Source organism: Equus asinus, chromosome 22, assembly GCF_041296235.1.
Source record: "Equus asinus isolate D_3611 breed Donkey chromosome 22, EquAss-T2T_v2, whole genome shotgun sequence".
NCBI lineage: Eukaryota > Metazoa > Chordata > Mammalia > Perissodactyla > Equidae > Equus > Equus asinus.
The window spans coordinates 67,100,473-67,116,390 of record NC_091811.1 but is presented as its reverse complement, the minus strand read 5'-3'; the positions used below and the strand labels follow the sequence as shown (position 1 = coordinate 67,116,390).

Below are 15,918 nucleotides of genomic sequence, written 5' to 3'. Positions count from 1 at the left end.
CCCTCCGCCCCTGCGGCCCCCGCGGCCCCTTCCTGCTCCCTGCGGCGCGGCCTGGCCCTGCTCCCCTCCCCCTGAAATCGCTGCAGAGACCCCTCCCCTCCGTGCGCGCCCCCAAACACAAACGCATGTTCCGCTTTTCCAACCTAATGGCTGCTCACACACAATCCTGCCTCCTTTCCCGGCCCCAGTGGCTTCACCGCGCCTTCTCCCCAATTTCTCATGTAAATAACTTAGTTGTGCGAGGGTCACCTCGTTAAGTCAGGCAGCTTAGCTGGTGACCCCGAACGTGGGTGAAGGAGGGGCTGCCCTCCCACTGCCACCGCCACCGCGCACACCCGCCCCGATTTACTGACACCGAGTGACCGCTCTCCAGTCGCTAGGACAAGGGGAGGCAGAGAGGCGCGTGCGGGCGGCTGCTGGGGAAGCAGTTGGCTGCGGGTTGCTAGGCAAAAATAAACATCGGAGACACCTCCCATTTCCTACAACTCGGCGATTTCCTCCGCGCGGCCGCCGGGAGAGACACACCTTCCTCTCAGCTCTCGGCCGGCCGAAAGGGAGCGGCACCTTTAATTCCTCTCATTCCCAGCCACGTCTCTCTCCCTTTCCCTTCCAAGGCTCCTGGAGAACTTCCCTGCCCTTTGAATTCGCCAGCTACAGCCTCTCTTTCCCTTGCAGGCTGGAAAACTGCTCGCGCATCTCACACCTGCGCCCCATCGCGTGTAGCACATGCCTTTGTCCAAAGGTCACAGGTTTTGTCACTTCAACAGTTAGGAGTGGAGAAAGCCTGGCAATCCCGGATGACGGGGCCGAAAGCTACGCCCTGCGCTTCTGTCCCGCCGAGTGCCCGGTTTGTGAAGCTCTCCTGGGGACCTGGGTTCGTTCTGTCTGCCTCCTCTATGCGCGGAGCCCTGGCTGCACTAAGCCTGCAGGCCTGAACTCCTGCAGACTCAGATCAGAAGGAGGCCACCTCCTGCGGAGTCCCATCGCCCCTACTGTTTGCAAATTGTCATGGCAACCTCCCGGAGAGTTCCCCTCAGCTTTGCACAAATGCCAAAAGCAAGTGTTTCAAAGTTACAGCGTGACCCTCTCGGCTCCCACAGGAGCATTAAGGGTAGGGAGCGTTGGCAGAGGCAACAGGTAGCGAATGGTAGAACGTTGCCTAGTAATGTGTCCCTCTGTCAAATCCTCTTGATGCCTTCTCCTCATAAAGTAGAACCAGAGTGAAATAACCCAATAACATGCCTTGGAGGGAAAGATGCCCTAATCTGGTCCCAGCAAGAGAGATTCCCTTTGCTTGTCAGAGACCAGCACACTCAGATTCACTTGGGGAAACATATTTCGTGTTCAGAATTAACCATAAGAAAGGGGACCACTTAGTAGCAGAGATGAAGCTAGTCTCATTCTCTGACTCCCGGTCTGACTTCATCACGCTATTACGCCACCTCGGCTTTTTAAGAAAACTCATCTATCCCGCTTTTGCTTCGTTGCCTTTCAAAACAATTATTTTCATACTGTTTTTCCTTTTTTTGAGTCTTCCATACAATTGATGTTCAAATGAAAAATGTGAAGCAAAAAATTCAATTTTAATGTAACCGGTCACCCCTTTTCACTCAAATTATTCTTACAATACTTCAACAGAAGCTAAATATGCTACTGCTTTTTCCTGTGTAGGAAAAATGCTGACTACTGGCAGTCATAGTTTGTGAAATCCAAATTAGTCATATTAGTTTCCACGTTAAACCTGAGGAAAAGAAGCACTAACATCTTTTTTTACAAGGGGACACAAAGAATCATTAACTTTAATCAAAGAAAGAAAAATACATGTTTAGAGAACTTTTCCTATATTGTTCTAAGCCATGACAAGTATGATTTCAATTTTATATTTTTTTGTTTCTTACCTTAAGGAATGCAATCAGCCTACTCTTTAGCTATTTTAGTTATAAACGGTACACCTTTCAAAATTCTATTCTTACTGACCTCTAAATTACTATTTACCATGGCTTGGGTTTCTCTCCTTCTGTTCAATAGTGATGACCTCAACCTGAGTTAGTGTCGGGGAGAGAGAAGCACAAACGCACTCCCTGAGCTTTGAGGAGAAGGCAGTGGATAAATTCTAGGAGTTATTCCCCTCAAACTTTATTGCTTTCATGCGTCATTATTAATTGTACTGTGCATGTACCTCTTTATAAAACCCTTTCACAAATATTGTCACGGTTAATCTTCACAACTCCTCGCTGGGCTGGATTTGTAACGATGTTAAATAGGAGTCTCCTTGGGGGCTCCACTCAATTAGGAAGACCCTGCTCCTGGCCTTGCCCATTGTGTACACTCCACCTGTTCTGTGTGTTTATAAATCCAAATTCAAATAACAAGCGGGGAGGCAGGACGTAATAAGGTTACGGAGAAAGAAACTTTGGGGTACTGGGAGTGGAAGGAAGGTGATTTTTCACTGGAGAAGTCCTGATAACAGAGAAAATTGGAAATGAATGAGAAAATATCTGGTTTCAAAACACGTTCATTTATTTAAACCTTTTATCCCAGAAACATTTACAAAGAACTTAGTGTGTGTAAGGCCTGGGGGATATGATGACTCATCAGGTGAGGTAGGCTAGGCTTCAGTCTGTCAATCTATTAGGACCTCATTCTTTTATTCGCTTAAGCAATAAAGTGAGCACCTAACATATTTGTGACATTATTAGTACTGAAGCTACACAGTTTAGTGAATAATCCCTGGGTCTGGCCCTTGCTGTTAAGAACTCCAGGGTCTGGTAGGGGAGACGAGACATTGGATGATGTGATGGGGTGGAAACAGAGGCATCTAGGAGGCATGATGGCCCCTAGGAAGGAGCGCTAAGTTCCATTTACACGATGACTGGCGTCAACGGGGCTGTGGTTTTAAAGATGCTTGGAAGTTCGCCAGGCAGACAAGCCAGGCGAGTCCATTCCAGGCAGGAGAACAGGATGTGCAGAGGCACCGAGAAATAAGAAAGCACAGTGCCTTCAAGGGGAAGTGTGAGCACTTCAGAACAGAGGAAGCTTGAAGCGGCAGGGTGAGTGGTGGTATTGTTTGTTATCTTCATAAAGTTAGGATGACAGACGATAGACAAAGAATTATCCAAAACTCTACCAGCTGTGCAAATGTGAAACAAGGTACGGGTCTTTCACAGCAACTTGGTAAATTACTAAGGAGCTGACTCATTTTGGGTAACATAGACCTGTGGGTAATGTAGATGTGGCTCCCTTCAGGACAACACCATTACCTGATGGCACCTGCCTTGTGTCCATCGCTAAGGTCCAGAACCACTCTAACCAAAATAATGCTGTCTGGTAGCTAGGAAGGGACAAGTGGGAGGAGGAGCCAGTTTCATGAGCTTTGTGAGGGCTGCAATGGGCACTGCTGCTGGTTTGCCTATGCGCAAACCCCATAAAACTTACTGAGCGGAACTGAGTTTATTTTAGGCAAGGATGGGGTAAGGACAAACATCCACATTCAAATTGTCAAGACCTCCGATAACCTATGAAAAGGGACCCAAGTCCACTAATTGATGGACCCATTTTATATATATAATCAATTAATAATCTCCCACTATGTGTCAGGCACTGATCTAGGCATCTGGAACAAGGCAGATAAAGTCCTTACTCCACGGATCTTGTATTCTAGTGCAGGGAGAGTGACAAGTAGCGAACGATACCTATATCGCATGCCAGGGGGTGACGAGGACCACATGGAAGTGAAGTGAGGTAAGACGGCATGGAGAGATGGGCAGTGGCACTATTTTACTTAGGGTCATTGGTGAAGGCCTCCCTAAGGAGGTGACGTTTTAGAAGACTTGAAAGAAGTGAAAAGCCTGTGGAGGTCTCCAGACAGATGGCCCAGGGGAGGAAAAGGCCCTGAAGTGGAAACGTCTTTGGGGCACAGCAAGGGGGAGGGTGGCTGGAGCAGTGAAGCAGGCAAGAGGGAAAGTCACAGACATGAGGTTGGAAGGGCTGCTGGGATCCCGGCCACATGAAGGAATTTGGATTTTGCCTTGAGTGAGATGGGAAACCAAGGGTTGGGTTAAGTGCTTGAAAAGATGCCAAACCAAGAGTGGGAGGTACCAGCTGACTCTCTTTTGTACAGTCTCAATGTATAGGGACTTTTACACCTTTCTAATTCCCACTGAACTAAGCACTGTGGAAGGTAAGGCTCAAACACCAGACAAGGTCTCTATCCTCAAGGGGCCTTCCATCTGGCTTAGAGAAAACTCATGCTCTGGGAAACACTTCCACCTCACAGAAAGAGCATGTGTTGCCTCTTCTCCTGTTGCCCTGCAGATCCACTCTTTCCCACCCCAGTAGGCTTAACAGACACCATTAGTGGGCTCCCTTGCCCACTAGCCTCCAATTGGATTTTGCCAGTGGAAAGTTCTGGCAAGACAGCCAAGAACTCAAGGACAATGAGGTCAGCCTGTTTATCTCCCTGGCTTCCCTCATGCCAGCTTGCCACCGTCCTTTGACTGAAGACCTCAGCTCTGTCAGGCAGCCCTTTCCTACAGTCATAGCTGCTCCCTTGGAGTCTGGACATGGTCCAGTCGCCTGCCCTCCAAGCCTGCAGGCCAGAGGGCTTCTTGCTGTTGCTAGCTCTACGCCACTTCCTTCTCCCTTGCTCACCCCCGTCAGCCTCCCCACACTCTTGTACATGGTCCTTCAATTAAGCCCTGATTGTGCCATGTTTTTCTGCCAGATCCTGAATGACTCAGAGGCAACTTCTATGCAAGCCCTAGATAGTGTAGGTTGTGGAATCTCACTGCCATATAACTCTGGAGAGCTAGGAGCATCTGTGTTTGTTGGAGGAGTCACAGTGGGATTCCTGGAGGAGACAGCATTTGGTCTGGGCCTCTGAAAATGGGCAGAGTTCTCTGAAGCAGAGGAGGAATCACCCAGGCCCTTGGAGGGTGTGAGTGAAGGCAGAGAAGCGGGATACAGTGCAGAAGCAGCTGTGGCCCCCAGAGCAAAGCTGAGGCCTGAGGAGGACCAGGGAACAAGATGGCAGGAGTGGAGTGGGGCACATGGGGTCAGGGACTGCAGGGGAAGCCCAAGAGAGGGGTTTCCACTTTGTGTGGGTGGAAATGAGAAACCACTGAAGACTTCTGAGCAGCAAGCTGACCTGAGGAAAGTGCTAAGCAAGGAAGGCAGATCAATTTGGCTGTAGCACATTAGAGAGACCGGAGTGGGGAGGGCGGGGAGAGAGGAAAGTCCAGTTTGGAGGTGGTTTCCAGAAGCAGCTGCGGGTGGTGCCACAGGGAGGCGGGGCAGGTGCTGTTCATTTTGATGCTCTCTCTAGAGAGGGGCCTTTGAAGTAAGGAGAGGCCAGAAGTAATGGAAGGGCCAGATGTTTTGCTTGCTACCTTTGGGTTTTGGAAGCATACGCAATTCTTAAAGCTGCCTATCTAGGCATTTTGCAATAAAGCTCATTAAAAAAGATCAGTAAAGTGAGACATAATTAAGGGATAAAAGTTCAGGAAAACTTGGAATCCAGAAAGATTCCTCCGTTATGTCCTTTCCCTGTGGTCCGTAGACAAAATTTATCAATCACTCAGGGACAGCATGAGGTATTAAAAATGAGGAAGAAATGCTGTGTCTTGGAACCCAGTTTTATTAACTGATGTCTCCTCTACGATGAGGATCCATACCATGGCTTCTAACTGATGTTGGGTACAGAATGTTCAAATTCAAACTAAGGGGTTTATGTCTTTAAAAGAAAATGCAAAAATCTGAAGATATTGCTTTTAAAGAGGTATTATAAGGAGACGAAGGAGAGGGACATTCATGAACACCGCAGGCTCTGGAATGATCTGTGCCCCAGTTCACTAGGTAGCCCCGGGCATTCAGGTCCCATATACTTTGGAGGTAGGAGCCGTCCCTGCATCTTTGGGCCCTCTTGCTCCAGGCCTCCATAAACCAAGCCTGGGGATGCAGCTTTTGGTATCCTCAGATATAGGTCTGATATAGGGAGAATTCAGAAGAGTCTGGGTCAGAATGGCCCTACTCTCAGAAAAAGCCAAAGATGCTAAACTGACTCTGGTTCTGAGGGCTTCTGAGACCTGAACTAGATGGAAAGAATGCAGCAAGCTGTCTAAGTCTGAGGGGACCCCCCCACAAAAGAGTAATAGTGCATTGGTGACATCTTAGCTGCCTGAGTACCCTCAAAATATAGCTAATAATTATATAAGGCACTTACATGTCCAGGTAGTAATCTAAGAATTTTAGCCATGTAAACTAACATACTTCTCACGACCATCTGTGAGGAAGGTACTATTACTGCTTCCATTTTAGAGTGAGGAAACTGAAGCATGGAGAGGTCAAGTAGTTTGCCCAAAATCACACAGCTAAGTGACAAGGCAAGTACCCGGGCTGTAGAGTCTATGTAGCTGCTGCTTCCAGCTCTGGGTAGACATTTGACCAGATCACCACCATTATCACCTCAATCTCATTAGTACTCTAAATAACATTTCAGGTCACAAAATGAGCTCTTCAGAGAAGCTGCTCATGTTTATGTGGTCATTCAGCTCTCTGGTTATTCCCAGTACCCTATCCACTAGGGTCTCAGTAATTTTGTCTTCAGTTAGCTTGGCAAAAGCAAGAGAAATTATTTCTGGTGCTTGAATAATTTGGGAAATTATTGTTAAGTAGTCCTAGACAATTTTTAACACTTTCATTTTCCAGAATGTCTTTGATTGAAGAGAAGCTACTTCATCATTATAGACAACACATTGTGCTTGTTCGTCATCCCTCAGAGATGATTTTGGACAGGCCCACTGTTCACAGCTCAGCGTTCTCTCATGAAGGTTTTGAAATACGGAAAACCTAAAGGCCTGTAAGCGAACACTTGCATTGAGCACGTGTGCAGGCGAATGGCCCTTGGCCAGCGTCTCCATCCGGCACAAATAATAGAAACTAGCCAGGACATAATGAACTACTGGTGGGCAGATAGTAGCTGATATAAAGAAGAGATTAAGAGGGAGTTTTTTAAGTTTGGAGAAAGAAAAAAATAGTTTTCTCATGACCAGGAAGGAACAAAAAATATTAGCTGTCAGGCTAGAGAAAGCAATGCTTTAAAAGAACGGCACAAGAGAAATAAATCGTAGTGGAGGTACTGGTAGGAAAGAAGAGGAAGAAATGGGTGTGGAGAGAGAGCAAGAGTCAGAGAGGAGAAGTGGGAGAAAGCGCATAAAAATTTCTATAAGGAAGGAGAGGGGTATCATGAAACGTGTGAGGTGAGGCTAGGCATGAGATGAAGGTGAGGAATGGAACGCGGCAGTGGGACTGGGGCGCTAGAAGGAAATGCCTCTCTTCTAACACACATGGTTACACCTGGGGCTCACCTGTAGCTCACCTGGGGCTCACCTGTAGCTCTCCTGTAGATCAGCTGGGGCTCACCTGGGGCTCGCCTGATCTAAGAGTTCTTCCTGCTTCTCTGTCCACCCCCATCCATTCAGAGCTCCTTGTGTTCGCTCTCTCGCTGGGCTTGTTCCAGTCCCGTCACCTGTTTTCCCTTTTCTCTGCTCTCACACCGTGTTCTGATGTCCTCCCCTCTTGCCTCATCCACAGCGAGTGAGGAACCCCCCAAACGTTTTGTATAACACGGACCTCTGAGGAAAGAGTTCCTCGACTGCTTTATCCTTGAGCTATGCATCAAGCTCCGTGCTGTGTTGTGCCTGAGGCGTCTCCTCGAATCTCACACAACCCAATGTGGCAGGTGTGTCATCATCCTGATTTGAGAGACAAGGAGGCTGCGGATGGCTAATGACTTGTTAGTGATGGGCAATGAATGGATTTGGATTCAGGGAAATCTGATTCGGAAGCTCACTCTTACCCACCCAGATGGACTGCATGTTGCCGTGGGGCCTGGAGGATGCCACACAGTTCCACCTGACCTGGCAGCGGCACCTGCATCTTCTATGGTGATACTTCTGCACGCCCCTCCGTGGCTGGGGAGTGGAAAGGAAGAGGAATCTTCTCCACAGGAGTCCTACCATCAGCACACTCCGCCCAAGCGGCATCCAGGGTTTGCTCATTGCTGTCCTGTTTCCATGGTGCTGTTTCCCAGCTCGGCCTTCATTTCACCTTCCCTTATGGACCCATCTCTGTTGAACAGAATTGCTTCCTCTGGCTACTGAGCTATTAAGACAGCCTCTGGGGAAAAATGAAGAAAGACCCAGGGAATTTATGCAAAGAAATGCTCTATCAAGTATGTGAACTGGCGCAGAATCACTCCTTTCTGATGTGATCCAGTCAAGTGCCATCATATTTGTCAATGGGAACGTTAACTAAGGGTCTCACTCGATAGAGAAAGATTATCTAACGCCAAGAAATTACTGTCGGTTTCAGACCTTTGAAACAAACAAAAACATGTCTACGACATGGTATTTAGTGAGTTTTCCCTCTTTGAGAAATGAAAAGTCAACACAATCTTTTGATGAGAGCACCCCTTTATCTACAGCTGTTCCGAGTTGATGACTGTTAGACCCCATGAGGTGAGTAAGTATCCACAACCCACAGGTATTAACAAGAATGAAATAACGTGATGGCTCTTTAGAAGGAAATCATATTTTCTGGGCTGATAAGGCGCTGGGATAGAGCAAGATGCCTCGCCCCTCCTTTTTGTAGTAAAAGGTGTTCCACATGGAGCTAAGTGGTAGCAAAGGGTGTCAAAAGGGACAGTTTAGGAAGAGTACGTCCAGGGGAGATGCTAACATCCTGAAGTCCCACAAGGTCTTACCAAGTGTCAGAGAAGTCACTGAGTAGACACAGGCTAGCTGGCTCTTGCCCTGGAGCCCACAGCGGACTGAGAACTTCCTTATTTGTGAGAAGGGCCAAGCTTTCACAGCAGCTTCCAACCTCAGGCTTACCCCCTCTGATCCCATGTCAGCAAATCTCCCCAAAGTTGGCACAGAAAGATCTGCTGAATTTACGGGTAAATGACCACAACACATCCGTCAGCTTCCCCTTGAGCAAAACTCTTCCCACCTCACTCTTTCCTCCGTAGCTCTCCATGCATTCTTTCCCTAGTCATTAAAAGTTTTCCTGAGAAGACTGGAGATTATCTGTAAAATAGGGGTGTGGGTGAAGTTAACTAAAACGGTCATTCCTCTCTCTGAATTCTAAGTCACTTTGTGGTTTCATCTCAAGCAATAGATGATCTGATTTTAATCCCCTAAAAAAACCTGAGGACATTTTTATTTGCCACTGGTGAGATCATGTGAATAGTGACTTGAAGACTAGCCACACCCGTGCTGCCCTGGGAATCGGAGCCAGCACCAGGCAGAGCTCACTGACACCCTCGCACCTCCAGGCCACCCCCTTTCCAGACTTCTGGAGCTCTGCCATTACTTCCTGGTCTTGCTTTCTTAGCTCCCTGCTCCTGTTGGGGAAAAAGAAGTCCCTCTCCCACCTAAGATGTTAGCTGATAAGAGTTTTAAGATATTTCCCAACTCTGGGGATATTTGCTCTCTCAATTATTTTAGAAAAAAAATGAAGCCCTCCCCCCCAACCTCAGTCTATCTTTATGAGCAGAAATGAAGCATCCATGGGGCGAGAGTCTCTTTGGAAAGTTCCCTGGAAGACAGAACTCTTCTCAGATCCCCCTCACATCGCCGCACCTGGGCAAGGGTCCAGCGGCCTGCTTAGGCTGTCCTGCCTTGGAGGTTATCACAGGGTCCAAATGAATTTGTTTAAGAATTCCCCCAAATCTATTCAATCTTCCAGTATTCTTGCTTTTCAATGAAGATTTCTATATAAAATGATGGGGAAAATGAGTTACTAGAAATGACTATGAAGACTAGCCTTAATCATAATGAAAATCTCTCCTTCCGCTTGTTCGTTCCAGTCAGAACCAGTCCTTTCCCATCAGCCGATATAATTGCTGAAGCTGAACATCCTTAAAAAAATACTCCAGGAGAATCCTGCAAAACGTTTGGGAAGCAGCAGGGCTGACTCTGACCTGTTCGACATCATGCTTAGTGTAAGGCAGGCTTAACCTGAATTGGAGAAGATTTATGCCAAAGTCGTAACAAAAGTCAACAATTTCATTTTTGAAACTCCCAAAAGGTTAGGGGTTATTTTTATTGTATTACTACTTTGCTTTTAGCCTTTTGTATTTGAATGTTAGGAATTCATATTGAAACAGAAGCTTCAGATCATGTACAAAAATGAATAGTTTCTCCTGTGTGGGAGAAATAATTGTCCTAACTAGGCTGGAATTTAACAGCTCAGTTGAGTCAATAACTAACACTATTTGTGTGTACATGGCAATGTCAGAAGTTGCGAAGTGGGGGCCTAAAGACCAAAAGCAGCTTACAGATACGTTGTTTGGTAGTGCTAGTTGAGCATGTGAACTAACTGCCAACATTTAAAAACCAGGAGATTTCACATACGTGTCTAGATAGGTGGCTTTTCTGGAAATAAGGCAAGAACTGGCTGCGCTGCTCTCCTGCGCAGCACTGAAGGCCCCCCCTCCCTTTCGGAGGAAACCTGAGCCCTGCTGATCCCACAGTCCCGACCACTTCCTGTTATTGTGCATGTGTGCATGTGTGTGTGCACATGTGCGTGCGTGCGCCAGCCTGCCTTTACCCAGTGACATTAACTGCCTCTCTCCAGCAGGCATTTGGGTTTTTAACCTCCGCTTTGAGTTTGCATTTCCTGACATTTCCTCACTGCCTTTCCCTGTGGCTCCAGATTTATCCCCACACTTCCTCCTTTTCATTTCTTAGGCTCCCTTCTTGGTGCAACTGCCTTGCCTGACAGAGGTCAATTGCAATTCGAGTATTCATGCTGGGCCCTTCAGACTAGTTTTGTGCAGAAATACATAGCTGGCACAAGAAACATTGTTTTCCCTTGTGCTTGAAAATCAAACCAATTTAGACTTAGTACCAAAGAGCGTGGAGACCCTGAAACACTGCTGTGAGACCTAACAGTGGGGCAGGCTGCACCCTTGGCCAGTTGGCGACCTGCTGTGGTCAGAGTAGCTGCACTGGGGGACTCTTTCTACTCGCTAGAAGGAAACAAGTTCTATTCTTACTGTCAGTAGTTTGCTTTCTCTGAAAGCAGTGTTGAGGTTCTGAACTTCTTATGAAAGTTCATATACATGTTTATATCAAGAGGCAATTCAAATCATCTTAGCACCACCGAAGCACGGAGCTGAAGGAGTGTGTTCAGGACAGAGAAGAGTCCTAAAGCAAACTGTGTATTCAGCATCGCTGCGTAGATGTCTAATAAACAGGGATCTCGAACTTCACCTGTCTCATGTTGCATGTCTGGTTCCACCTCTCCAAACCTGTTTATCCCGGTGCGTTCCCTATCTGAGCAAATTGCAACTCCAGCCTTCAGATGCTCGGCTAAAGCCTTGGACTATTCTTGATTTCTCTCTGGCTCTTCCCCCTCGCAGCCCCTCCATCTGCCAATGCTGTTGGTTATACATCCCAAAATGTCCAAAAGCCATCCAGTTCTCACTACTGCCACTAATATCAGCATGATCAGAGGCGCCGCGGTCTCACCTGAGTTACAGAAATACCTCTCACCTGTCTCCCTTGCCCCGTTTTGCTGGTTCTCCACACGCTGGCCATGCTGAGCTCTTGAAAAGGCAAGTGAGATGGATTGTGTCTCTCCTCTTTTCAAAACTCTCCAAGTTTCCCATGAGCCGAGGAAGAGTCCAAGTCCCGAGAGGGCCAGAGCTCCTGGAAGATGGGCGTGCTCTGGGTCCCCTCGTGTCCCGAGCTCTCTGAACTTCGGTGCTGTCCACCCTGCCTCGCTCGCCTTGCTGCAGCCCCACAGTCCATTGCTGTTCCTCAAGTGCACCGTGCATGTCCTGCCCCAGCTTCTGCGTCTCCTGGGTCCTTTGCCCCGAATGCTCCCCTTAGGAGGCCTTCATCTCCTTGAGATCTTGGCTCAATGTAGCCTCTTGCTGAGGCCTTCCCTGACCCTGTTTCAAGGGTTTTCTCTTTGCCACATGTATTTTATTCACTTGTTTTCTCTTCCTCTCCCCGAACAATGGACACACCCACAACGGATACACTCACAATGGATACACCCACAATGGATATACCCACAATGGATACACTCCATAATGGATAAACCCCACAATGGATACACCCACAATGATACACCCACAATGGGTGCACCCACAATGGATACACCCACAATGATACACCCACAATGGATACACCCACAATGGATATACCCCACAGTGTATACTCCCACAATGGATATACCCACAATGATACACTCACAATGTGTACAACCACAATGGATACAACCCACAATGTATGCTTTATGAGGGCAGGGACTTTTTCTTTTTTCCATGACTGTTTTTCAGTACCTAGAACAGTGCCTGAGGCACAGTTCCTCAATAAATATTTGATGAACGAATTAGGTAGAAATGCCATCAATTTAAACTTCTCTTTTGTCAGCATTCAAGTCTGCAAAGAAGAATGCATACTTCCAATTATAAGCATATTTGGCTGATCTTTGAAAGGATAGAAGCCAAAATAAAAAGACTTGTTTCTTACGTTTGCTGAACATGACCAGCGATTCCTGGTTTATCAGAGCTGATCCCCACCACTGAATTCCAAACATGTGCTGTGGGGGAGAAAGACAGCTCCTCCACCCTCTAGGTCCTTCTGGCTGATCTAAGAATTAAATTGACGTGAGACAGAATAACAGGAGAAAATCAAGCAAAGTTTAATAACATGCATACAAGGGAGAAACCCAGGAAAACTGAGGAACTCACCAGAATGGCCAAAGCTGCCAACATAAAAGCAATTTTCAACTCAAGACAAAGGAAGATGTTGGGGGTAGTGGTTTGGGCTTCAAAGGGGAGGGAGGCAGTTTACATGGAGATGAAAATGCAGATATGTGTTAAACAAGTGATTGCTGGGCCAGCCAAAGACAGTGTTATCCTATGGTACTAGCTCCTTCCTGGAATAGGCCTTCTCTCTTAAATTCTTTTAGGCAGTTAGGGGGAAGGTCAAAGTTTCTTTTAGAGTCTTTTGTTCTTAAAAGTAATCGAAGCAGAGAGACACATTTGAAGGTGACCAATTCTGATCCCCCACATGCAACTTTTATATCTGAATAAAGGAAAATTCACTGTCTCAAGTTAAGTCATACTAAGGGGTAAAGGATATGGTGTTGACATTGTGATGACTCTGCTTTCTCTTGTCAACTGCACAGAGGTTCCCTGTGCATCTTTAAAAGGCCCTTGGGAGGCGTGTTTAGGCCGTGGGGCTATAGGGCACGTTTCTGGTTTGAGTTCCACTCTGTTAGTTCAGTGGCATAACTGACCACTGCATTTGTTTGGTTAAATTAATTAAACAAGGAGGCTGAAACGCCCTAACAGTCTACATATGTAGGCAAACCCAAACCTAAGCCTGTAAGTCCCTCAAGGTTAAGAAATTGAAACCTGAGGACAGCTAATCACAAACAGCCAACTAGGCTTTCCCAAACAAGGTCAACACTAACCTGCAGCCAATGGAATAGTTTCGTTACTTTGCTTCTGCATCTTCTCTATGAAACTCTCTCCTCGGCTCCGGGCGGTGGTGCGCTCCTAGCCATCACCCTCTCAGCATGGCCTGATCCAAGTCGATTTCTGCTCACGTCCACTCTTAAAATTTTTAATATGCCTCAGTTTATCTTTTAACAGTTCTGACACCTCAATGTGGGTTAAGATGTTACAACTCTTAGGCCTATATTATTTAAACGCATGGTGCTTCTCCTGAACTTGAAAAAACCTAACTCCAGGAAAAAAGACAAAAACAAAACTCAACAGAAACGCTTCCTGCCTCAGTAGAAACTATTACAAAACAAACAAAATGGACTTTGTATTGATCGTCATAAAGTTTCTGTTAGCTGTGGATCTGTTCCGGTCGATTTTGACATGGGGGTCATCCTTGCTCGTTGTACATGCCATCAAATAAGTTAAAATGGGATGTGATCAATTGTCCAATGTGATGATTAGTTCTGGAGCGGATATTCACCTATTTCAGGGGATTTCTAAACCCTGACTTTTCTTCAAAACCCCGGGAGACAATGTAAAACTGGGTAGGTGATAACAGCTAATATTTACACAGCCCTCTCCCTGACAGGTGCTGTTCTGAGGGCCTTATGTGTGTTTGCTAACCACAGGGGTGTGAGGTGGAGACGGCTGTGCATGAGGAAAAGCTTTCCTCCTCCCGCTTAGGGTCCCTGGTTGGATCAGAAGCTTCAACTGACAAAGACTGATTCACAGGAGAAAAGCACATGTTTTATTAAATTTTTACATGTACACGGGAGCCTTCACAAGAGAATCAAGACCCAAAGAAGTGACCAGAGCAGGAAGCTTCTATACCTTTCAGACAAAGCAACAATAAATTGGTGAAGAATTGACACGACAAAGGGGTTTGGGCTAGAGATAATAAACAGTGAATAAGTGACAAGGAAGATAAGGGCTAGTTTCACAAGGTTTGTTTGTATGGGTTTCTTGGCCCCAAATTCCCCATCCCTGGGCTGAGACTGTCTTCCCTCCTCCTGGTTTAGGGAAGCCCCTCTGCTAGTTGTGTTTTGTGACCTGTTTCAGGGAAGAAGAGGGGTGGGGGTGGTCAGAGTGACCGTCCTGCTTCCGCCGTTCTTCTTAAATCTTTCAGCTTAAGCTATTCAGTATACCACGGTGCCATATTTTGGGGTGGTGTTTTCTGAACCCCATCACTGTTATTATCTCCACTTTACAGACAAGGAAACTAAGGCAGAAAGAGCTTCAATAACTGGCCTAAGGTCACAAACCTAGTTCTTTGCAGGGCCTGGTTTGGGCCCAGGTAGTCTTGTCACCGAGCCCTAAGGGACCAGTGACCCTTACGTGGGTCCTTCTGCCTGGAGACACCCACACCAATAGAAGGAGATGGGGTTTGGAACAGCAGAACAGAAGCGTCATTCATTGATCCAAGAACGGAGGAGGCAGAGCTCCTGCTCTCAAACACCTTCTCCCCGAGAGGAAGGGGAGCAGGGCTCTTACAGATGTGAAGGGGGAGGGGTGGGGGCATTTGCGGGCATGTGCAGATCTTCCCTTCTTGCACACGGCACCTTTTGCACACGGCACCTTTTGCACACGGCACCCTGTTGCCATCTTGGACCTTTCTGGGTTGGGTGGGTTCCGCTGCTTAGCCACCTGGCGTTGTTCTGCCTTGGTTCCTGGAAGTGAGCACAACTTAAAGACAAAACATTAGACGCGGAAAATGTTTTTAGCGACTTCCCTGGGTGAAGGTCTGGCTCCAGACTCCAAGCTCTTAAACATTGCTTTAAAAAAAGAGAATAATATTGTGATATAATAAGAAATACACTTGGTCTTTGTCCCCACTTTCTGGCACAGAGCTCCTAAAGTCCTGGAGTTTCCTGAGAAACAGGAGTGACTTTTGTTCTCTCAGGAGCCTCTTTGGCGCTCCCCTGAGTCTATGCTAATGAAGCGGCTTTAGCTTGGCCTCAGAAAGGGGCTGGTCACTGGAAAGACCAAGGATTGGAGGGCTGGAACACTGAGCCCTGCTGAAGTTGAGGATGAAGCTTGAACCTGTGGGGTCTGACGCTGTCTCCAGGCAGACAGTGTCAGGATGGAGGGAAAGTGTAGGACACCCGGTAAATGTCTTCTGAGAATTGAAGAGTTACTTGGTCGTGTCAGAAAACACTCCAGAAATGCAAAAAAACAGAACTCAAATAAGAAGATATTTATGAAGTCTCATTCAAAGGTAGTAAGAAAGTTCTGCGGGAGGTCCACGATAAACTCTCTTGCAGAATCGATAGCACTGTTTTGATTTTGACAACCTTTGAACAGATAAATCCAATCAAGAATGTAGAAATCCAACATCAAGCACCAAAACTCTTGTGGAAACGTCTTTCATCTCCCCACAATCCTCACCTCTC

General features: G+C 46.9%; 1 long non-coding RNA gene across 1 annotated transcript; it reads right to left on the bottom strand.

Annotated features, from left to right (window-relative positions):
* Nucleotides 1–7,918: 7,918 nt before the first annotated feature.
* On the bottom strand, nucleotides 7,919–13,803 carry LOC139041572 (uncharacterized). The gene is made up of 3 exons (XR_011496988.1): nucleotides 13,495–13,803; nucleotides 12,546–12,665; nucleotides 7,919–12,455 (listed from the first exon to the last, which is right to left on the bottom strand). It is a non-coding gene; the product is annotated as an uncharacterized lncRNA (long non-coding RNA).
* Nucleotides 13,804–15,918: the final 2,115 nt, after the last annotated feature.